Here is a 9,151-nt window from a genome sequence, read left to right as displayed (position 1 = left end):
CTCATGTTTGTGCCATGTCAGTGATGCCATCCAAACATCTCATCCTCTGTCATCCCCTTTTCCTCCTGCCTTCAATCCTTCCCAGCATCAGGGTCTTTTCAAATGAGTCAGTTCTTCACATCAGGTGGCCAGAGTATTGGTGCTTCAGGATCATTTCTTCCAATGAATATTCAGGACTGATTTCCTTTAGGATTGACTGGTTTGATCTTTGCAGTCCAAGGGACTCTCAAGGGTCTTCTGCAACACAACAGTTCAGAAGCATCAATTCTTTGGTTGTTAGCCTTCTTTATGGTCCAACTCTTACATCCATACATGACTACTGGAAAAACCAAAGCTGTGACTAGATGGGCCTTTGTCAGCCAAGTAATGTATCTGCTTTTTAATATGCTGTCTAGGTTGGTTATAGCTTTTCTTCCAAGGAGGAAGCATCTTTTAATTTCATGGCTGCAGTCACCATCTGCAGTGATTTTGGAGCCCCCCAAAATAAAGTCTCTCACTGTTTCCATTGTTTCCACTTCTATTTGCCATGAAGTGATGGGACTGAATGCCATGATCTTCATTTTTTGAATGTTGAGTTTTAAGCCTTTTCAGCTTTTTTCACTCTCCTCTTTCACTTTCATCAAGAGGCTATTTAGTTCCTCTTCTCCTTCTACCATAAGGGTGGTGTCATCTGCATATCTGAGGTTATTGATATTTCCCCTGGCAATCTTTATTCCAGCTTGTGCTTCATCCAGTCCATCATTTCGCATGATGTGCTCTGCATATAAGCTCAATAAGCAGGGTGACAGTATATAGCCTTGACATACTCCTTTCCCAATTGGGAACCAGTCTGTTGTTCCATGTCCGATTCCAACTATTGCATCTTGTCTGCATACAGATTTCTCAGGAGACAGGTTAGGTGGTCTGCTATTCCCATCTCTTTAAGAATTTTCCACAGTTTGTTGTGATCCACAAAGTCAAAGGCTTTAGTGGAGTCAATGACGGGTGCAGCCCCTGCCCAGCACCCCAGCACTTACTCATTCTCATCTACCATCTCTTCCATGTCCAACATGGCCACCTTTTCCCTCTACAGAGATAGAGAGGCAGTCCAGGTGGGCAGAGGGCCAGCCACCTGTTGGGAAGCGTAGTGCAAAATAGCCATAAAAGGAGAAAGTCCTTGGGAAAATGGTGAAGGGCCAGAAGTACTTGGCTTTGCACTACGGACAGAAAGACACCTCCTGCCTTTGGTTATGCTCAGCGCCAAGAGTTAATAATAAATAGGGATGTTACTTGTGAGAGCGGGTTGTGGAAGAAGCCTTAGAGTGTGCTGTCCTTGAAATGTTTCTACTGATTATGTATTAACTCTGTATGCGCTCTGCTGGCTGCATACTTTAAGCTCTTTGTTCCTGCTTCTATAAAAAAGCTTGACTGCAGAAATAAACTTGTCAGTCCTTGCAAGAGACTGTCCGAGTGTCATTCTTTCAGGTTCATCGCTTCCAAGTCCTGGGAAAAAAAAAAAATCCCCAACAAGTGGCGCCACGAACAGGTACTTGAGAGAAAGGCTGAACAAAGCAACGAGCCCCTGCAGAAAGAGGTAAGCAGGATGGGACAACATAGTGGTAAAATTCCTTTCATTTCTATAATGTATCATTTTTTGAAACAAAACAGTATTAATGTTTTAAGAGATCAGTTGAACGACTGCTATCATATTTTACTGGAACAATTCATGGTTCCCAGAAGAGGGGACACTCAATCTAGACATATAGAAAAGGGTTAAAAATAATGTTTTGCAAGCATATCGGCAAGGGTTATCTGGTCACTCATACGGGCTATCATAGAACAAATTGAAGGACATAACATTGATTTGGAAGTAAAAACTATTCAATCTTTACATGAATATGAGCTTAAGGAACAAGATATGCAAGATGCTTTGAAATATAAGAATGTTATGCTCAATCAGACACAATCCTTAGAAAAACAACTTAGAGACATATATATACAGGATATGTCAAAACTGAAGCCACTTGGAACGGAGGTCATTTCTTTCAATGGACCGCCCAAATCTCAGGTTTTTCCTTCTGCTCTGCCTGTAACAGCAATTGCTAACTTTGCTCGTACTAATCATTTCACTCCTCCTCGGGAGATGCCTGCTTGCACTTTCGCTTTCCCAGTGCAATTTAATCAACCTGCCCAAGGCCAAAATACTTGGGCTGATCTAGATTTTGGCATGTTGTCTAGCTTTAAGAAAGCATGCACTCTGTATGGACCTACTTCTCCTTACTGTATAGAATTTCTCAGAGGATGGGCTGACCGTTGGATGCCATATGATTTTTTTTTCAAGTAGCAAAGATGGTTTTAAATCCTCAACAATTACTGCAATGGCAAATGTGGGTTGATGATGAGGCCTGACAGCTGATGATTGACCAGCAATCTTGTGGTAACCCTGCCAATTTAACCTATGAATACTGACTGGAACAGGGACTATGGCCAATGTAATGGTGCAATTAGCTAATGTTACCTTTGAGTTGTTACATTTCATTAAAGAAACTGCCTGCAGGGCATAAACAAAGGTTGATAGCACTAACTCTGATGGTTCATTTGTTAAGATTATTCAAGGACATGAAGAGGAATATTCTCAACTTATAGGAAAATTAAAGGATGCAATTGAGAAATCTATTAAGGATGTGACTTTGCAAAATATTATTTTAAAACAACTTACTTTTGAAAATGCTAATGAGGAATGTCAATCCATGCTTAGACCAATTCGAGAGACTGGCTTTCTTATGGAATATTTGAAAGCATATAAGGATATTGGATCTATGTCCCATAGAACAAAATTTGTGGCATTAGAAACCTTTAATGTACAAAAAGCTGCTAATGCCAAATGTTTTAACTGTGGGAAGCCCAGCCATATGAAAAAACAGTGTCGCCTGCCAACACAGGCCGGAAAAAATACTACTACTTCTAATAAGAAGAGACCCCCAGGAGTATGTCCAAGATGTAAAAGGGGGTTCCATTGGCTGAATGAATGTCATTCTAAATTTGATAAGGATGGAAACATCTTGAATCCCAATGCACAACAAAAACAACAGGGAAACTAATAAAGAGGCCATCCTCTAGCCCCACTACAAAAGGAGGACCTAACGTTATGACGCTACAAGCAGCTACATCTAAGAGTGCTTGCATTGATATACCTAGTCCTTATGATATAGAACTAATAGAATTATACAACCCCACAAAATTCCCACTGGATATTATGGCCTGATTCCACCCGGGACAATGGGACTGATTTTGGGACATAGTAGCTACACAATGAGAGGTTTAATGGTATTGACTGGTGCTATGGATGAAGATTATGAAGGAGAAATACATATTATGGTAAATGTTGTGAAAATGGGAAATGTATACTTACAAAAAAGGGAACATTTTGCACAATTATTACTTTTACCATATGTCAAACCAGTGAAGGCATCTGATAAAGTTCGGCAGGGAGGCTTTGGCAGTACCAACCTTACTGCTGCACTACCCACCTTATTAAAGGAACATCGGAAACCCATGCTTACTTTACACATATGGGGAAAAAATTTTCACAGGCATGTTAGATACTGGAGCTGACATTTCAATCATTAGAGCTGCAGAATGGCCCCTCTACTGGGGTAAGGTTATGGCTCCTTCTAGACTATTAGGAGTAAATAAAGCTGATGCCACACAAACTTTTGTCAATGCATCCTATTTACAAATGTATGACCCTGATCAAATTGTAGCTTATCTTAAACCATATATTACTAATATCCCAATCAATTTATGGGGACAAGATTTTCTTGAACAAACGAAAGCCACAATTTCTTTAAATGAACCTTTTAATGGGGGCCATTGAGTTAACAACACTGCCCCTCGATTGGGAATCTGATACCCCAATATGGACACTTCAATGGCCCCTAACTAAAGAAAAATTGGCAACTCTTACGCAATTAGTTAATGAACAATTACAAAAAGCTCATATAGAGCCTTCATTTTCCCCGTGGAATTCCCTTATTTTTGTAATAAAAAAGAAGTCAGGAAAATGATGAATGTTGATAGATTTAAGAAATGTTAATAATACCATGTTACCTATGGGGCCCTTACGACCCAGATTGCCCTCCCCTTCTATGGTACCAAAAGGATGGTCTATAGTTATTATTGACTTACAAGACTGCTTTTTTACTATACCTTTGCACCCTAAAGATAGAAAACGTTTTGCCTTTTCAGTTCCTTCTATAAATCACATGGCTCCTGTTAAAAGATTCCAATGGAAGGTGCTACCTCAGGGAATGATGAACTCCCCTACCATTTGCCAATATCTCATATCTGTTTTATTACAACCCATTAGAAATAAGTATCCTACTGCGTTTATAATTCATTACCTGGATGATATACTTCTTTCTATGGAATCTGAATTCTATTTGCAACAGTTATATAATGAAGTTACTACTACTTTTCAAAATCATGGCCTGCTTGTAGCACCAGATAAAATTCAATGGAAAGCACCCTTTAATTATTTAGGACATGTTATGAAAGAATCTAAAGTCAAACCTCAAAAAACTCAAATTTCTGTGCAATCTCTACACATGCTGAATGATTTTCAAAAATTGCTAGGAGATATTAATTGGCTGCGGCCATCTGTCGGCATCCCCATCTATGCCTTACAAAATCTATTTAAAATTTTAGAGGGATCCCCCGACCCTAATAGTCCTAGGCAGCTAACAAAAGAGGCCAAAGAAGAATTGGCCTTAATGGAGAAATGCATTCAACAATCTTTTTCAACTTGGCTAGATTATGATCAACCAGTTTCTTTATATATATTCCCCACAGAACATTCACCCACGGCAATTATAGCTCAACATAGCCCAATAGAATGGGTATGTTTACACACTAAACAGTCTAAAAAAAATTGTATCATATATTGAGAAAATAGGGCACTTAATTGTGTCAGGAAGAAGCCATGTACAAACTTTGACTGGATTTGATCCATATGCAATACACGTTCCCTTGACAAAAAGGAATTGCAAATTGCCTTACAGTATAACCTGACCATGAAAATGGCATTAAGTGATTTTCAAAATGTTATCTCATTTCATTTACCAAAAGGAAAATTATAGGACTTTCTACAATGTACTAAATTCATTGTAACTAATATCATTGCATCCCAGCCTATTATCAACACACCCACCTATTTCATTGATGGCAACAAGAAAGGCATAGCAAGGATTGTCGGCCCTGATATCAAAGAGAAATTACCTACTACCTATTCTTCAATACAAAGAGTTTAGTTGTATGCTTTATATGCTCTTTTGTCGCTTCAACCATTATCCTTCAATGTATATACTGATTCCAAATACCTTGCTTCCCTTTTTCCTGATTTTGTTACCGCCTTTTTATACAACCTAGATGAAGAATTATATACTCTCTTTTCACAGACTCAAGCTTTAATTCGCTCACGTACGGAACCTTTCTGTATTACACATATACGTGGTCATTCAGGTTTACCTGGCCCTCTGGTCGCAAGAAATGATGCTGTTGACAGGCTCATAGCTCCCATTTTTACATCTGCCAATGATGAATGTGCTAATATTCATACCAATGCTAACAGATTGCACTCTAAATACCATATTCCTCTCACTGAAACACGGCATATTATTAAAACCTGTGATGTCTGTGCCCCTCTGCACTTACAAACTATGATTTCAGGAGTTAATCTCCGGGGGCAACAACCTAATTCCCTTTAGCAATCTGATTTCACTCACTGCTCCTTAAAGAAAATTTTCTTTACTTTTTGTCTCAATAGATACATTTTCCAACTTTATCTGGACAGTACCTGTCTCTTCAGAATCCAGCAAACACGCCATTTCCACACTCTTACTCACCTTCCCCGTTATGGGGATTCCTTCTGTCTTGAAAACAGACAATGGACCTGCATTCACCTCGCATTCATTTCGTTCATTTTTATCAGAATGGATCGTCACACACATTACAGGAATACCCTATAATCCTCAGGGGCAAGCCATTATCAAAAGAGCCCACCACACCCTAAAAACTCATTTACTAAAACAGAAAGGGGGAATATGGAAGAGGAGATACACTTCTTATCCCATGAACCCTCAATTACTATTATCTTTAACTCTTTATTCCCTGAATTTTTTAAACTTAACAAAAAATAATTCTGATACTCTTGCAGATAGACATTTTGCAGAAGACAAAAACAGCAAATTAGAAATCAATACACCAATATGGTATAAGCAATTTAATCAGTGGCTGCCAGGAATCTTACGACTTCTAGGCAAGGGTTATGGTCTTGTCATTGCAGATGGAGAGGAAATCTGGGTTCCCCTTCACCATGTCCGCTACCGAGAAGGACCCCAAGACCGGACTCCCTCGGAAAGTGACGAAGTTGACACGAAGGGTCTCGTCAATGACCCTGGAGGAGCCAATGAGGAAATGCCATCGTCTGAATCCTTACCCCCGACATAGGCTCAAGTGAAAACATGACTCGTCAGGCTGAGCAGACACTGAAGAGTACTGGAACTCCTATGACTCCAGATAAGCTGTTTCTGGCAATGTAAACTGTTCTGAAGAGCAGGATGAACATCATAATTGCTCCTGGTTTAATAGATCAAGCATTGGAGGCTTTCATAAATCTAAGACATGTTTCTGGACTGATAAGGACATATTGCTGAATTGGTATAACGGGGGCTTATCACCCCCATGACCCAGGATTGTCGTCCCCATTGTGGGGCCAAAGCAATGAAAGCAATGGCACACTTGGAAAATTCCAACAGCTTTAGAGCACTTTGCTAATGTTTATGGGACTATGGGTGTGTTTCGTCCTTCTAATTATACCTTCTTATACAATAGTACTGGCTATATTCAATCGTGTGTTCACCTTCCATACTTGTTTATTATAGGGCATTTTGATATTGACTTATTGGCCAAGATTGTCAATTGTACTGCATGTGCATTGTATACCTGCCTTAATCACACCATTTCATATCACAATGCTAGCATTGCGCTAGTTAAACAAAGATCTGAGTTATGGCTTCCCGTAAATTTAACTGAGCCTTGGACTGATTCTGTATTTCTTTCTGTACTGTTGCAAACTGGGTTTAGGCGATCTAAGCACATCCTTGGGTGGATTATTGTAGGCATCTTAAGCCTTATCTCCATTGTGACTGTAGGAACTTTGTCTGGTATGGCTTTACATAATTCTATATGAAATCATGATTTTATCACTGCTTGGCACAAAGACTCTCATGATCTGTGGACTCGACAAGCTCAAATAGATCAGCAATTACAAACACGAATTAATGAGTTACAAACTGTGGTTATCTACTTAGGAGATCAAATGCAGCAACTGACTTTCCGAACACGTATACGCTGTCACTGGAATTTTACTTCTTTTTGTCCGACTAACATGCCCTATAATAGCACTGAATATCCTTGGAATAAGGTTAAGGCACATTTGCAGGATCTCACAAATAACTCAAGTTTAGACATCAATTTGTTGAAACAACAAGTTGTTAATTTTCAAGTTAGAGTACCTAGGGAATTGTATAGTACTCAATTCTATGATACTTAACCAAAACCCTATCATCTCTAGACCCTAGGGCTTGGCTTTCAGGAAGCAATATTTTTATATATGTATTAATCACCCTGCTCTTTCTGTCCTTGATTATAGGATGCAGAAGTCTCTACTCAAGACTCCGTGCCTCCCACAATGGAGTCCAACTAGCCGCCGCCATGCTTAATTTAAAAACAAAAGGAGGATATGTTGGGAAGCATAGTGCAAAATAGCCATAGAAGGAGAAAGTCCCTGGGAAAATGGCGAAGGGCCAGAAGTACTCGGCTTTGCACTACGGACAGAAAGACATCTCCTGCCTTTGGTTATGCTCGGCGCCAAGAGTTAATAATAAATAGGGATGTTACTTGTGAGAGCAGGTTGTGGGAGAAGCCCACGAGTCATTTAGAGCACGCTGTCCTTGAAATGTTTCTACTGATTATGTGTTAACTCGGTATGCACTCTGCTGGCCGCATACTTTAAGCTTTTTGTTCCTGCTTCTATAAAAAAGCTTGACTGCAGAAATAAACTTGTCAGTCCTTGCAAGAGACTGTCCTAGTGTCATTCTTCCAGGTTCATTGCTTCCAAGTCCCGGGGAAAAGAAAATCCCCACCACCACCCATTTCTGCGGGAAGAGCTGAGCCTGCCATTCCCCAGCCCTGGACCAGCTGCACCAGGCCCGCGCCCCTGTCATGCAGAGATGCCGTCCCAGCAGGGCCAGGCTGCAGGCTCTGGAGTCTCCTGCAGCCAGGCCTCTGCCCAGGGAGTGGCTCAGTGAGAGAGAGGAACCCAAAGGGTCAGCCAACGCCTGGGGCCAAACTCAGGGCCCATGGTCACGGGGAGGGGCCACTACATGTGGTTCTGTCTGTAAAGCTCTCAGCGCCACCACAGGGCAAACACAGAGGATGGAGCAGGGCTTCAGGGCCTATGGAGGCCAGAGGGAAACGCAGGGGACACGCAGCTCCAGAGCCGCCCAGGGCCACTGTGTTGGTGGCTGCACGGACACACACAGGTAAACAGCCAGGGGCTCACCCTCACATACGGTCACACACACATAGCACACGCCAGACACACACCAACACACACAATACCAGACACACACCAGATACCAGATCCACAAAGGCTAAACGGAAGGGAGCTCACCCTCACACATGGGCACACACACACACAGCAGACACATACCAGACACACCAGACCTCAGACACACACCACACACACCACACACACCACACATGGGGAGTGCAAGCTGAGCAGGGAATCCATGGAGGATCACAGATGAGGGAATGCCCACATCCCAGCCTGTGTGGTGGTTCCCTGGGGACCCTGGGTGGGTGTGGGGTCTGTTCATCTCTCACAGCCACCGTCTCTACGAAAAGCCCAGCTCCATGGAGCTTCTCCAGGGTGTCCCCCATGCGGCACTGGGAACAGAAGCTGGGGCTGAAGCCCCCCTCCTCCCCACAAGGCCTGTGTGGAGGCAGCCCAGGGTCCCGCATGGGGAAGCGTCTTACTGTCCCATCACTGTGAGCACAGGGACAAGCCAGAGGAGGGGTGGCTGGGAAGCGGGCATGGCTCAGGACACGG

The 9,151-nt window shown here is 41.9% G+C and overlaps 1 long non-coding RNA gene across 1 annotated transcript; it reads left to right on the top strand.

Moving 5' to 3' along the window:
• Positions 1 to 1,225: 1,225 nt before the first annotated feature.
• LOC138987168 (uncharacterized) lies at positions 1,226 to 8,099 on the top strand. Its single transcript, XR_011463567.1, has 3 exons — positions 1,226 to 1,573; positions 6,323 to 6,830; positions 7,691 to 8,099. It is a non-coding gene; the product is annotated as an uncharacterized lncRNA (long non-coding RNA).
• Positions 8,100 to 9,151: the final 1,052 nt, after the last annotated feature.

Source organism: Bos mutus, unplaced genomic scaffold, assembly GCF_027580195.1.
Source record: "Bos mutus isolate GX-2022 unplaced genomic scaffold, NWIPB_WYAK_1.1 CTG918, whole genome shotgun sequence".
Lineage (NCBI taxonomy): Eukaryota > Metazoa > Chordata > Mammalia > Artiodactyla > Bovidae > Bos > Bos mutus.
Note: the sequence above shows the minus strand (reverse complement) of the source record. Positions and strands in the feature narration are given on the sequence as shown.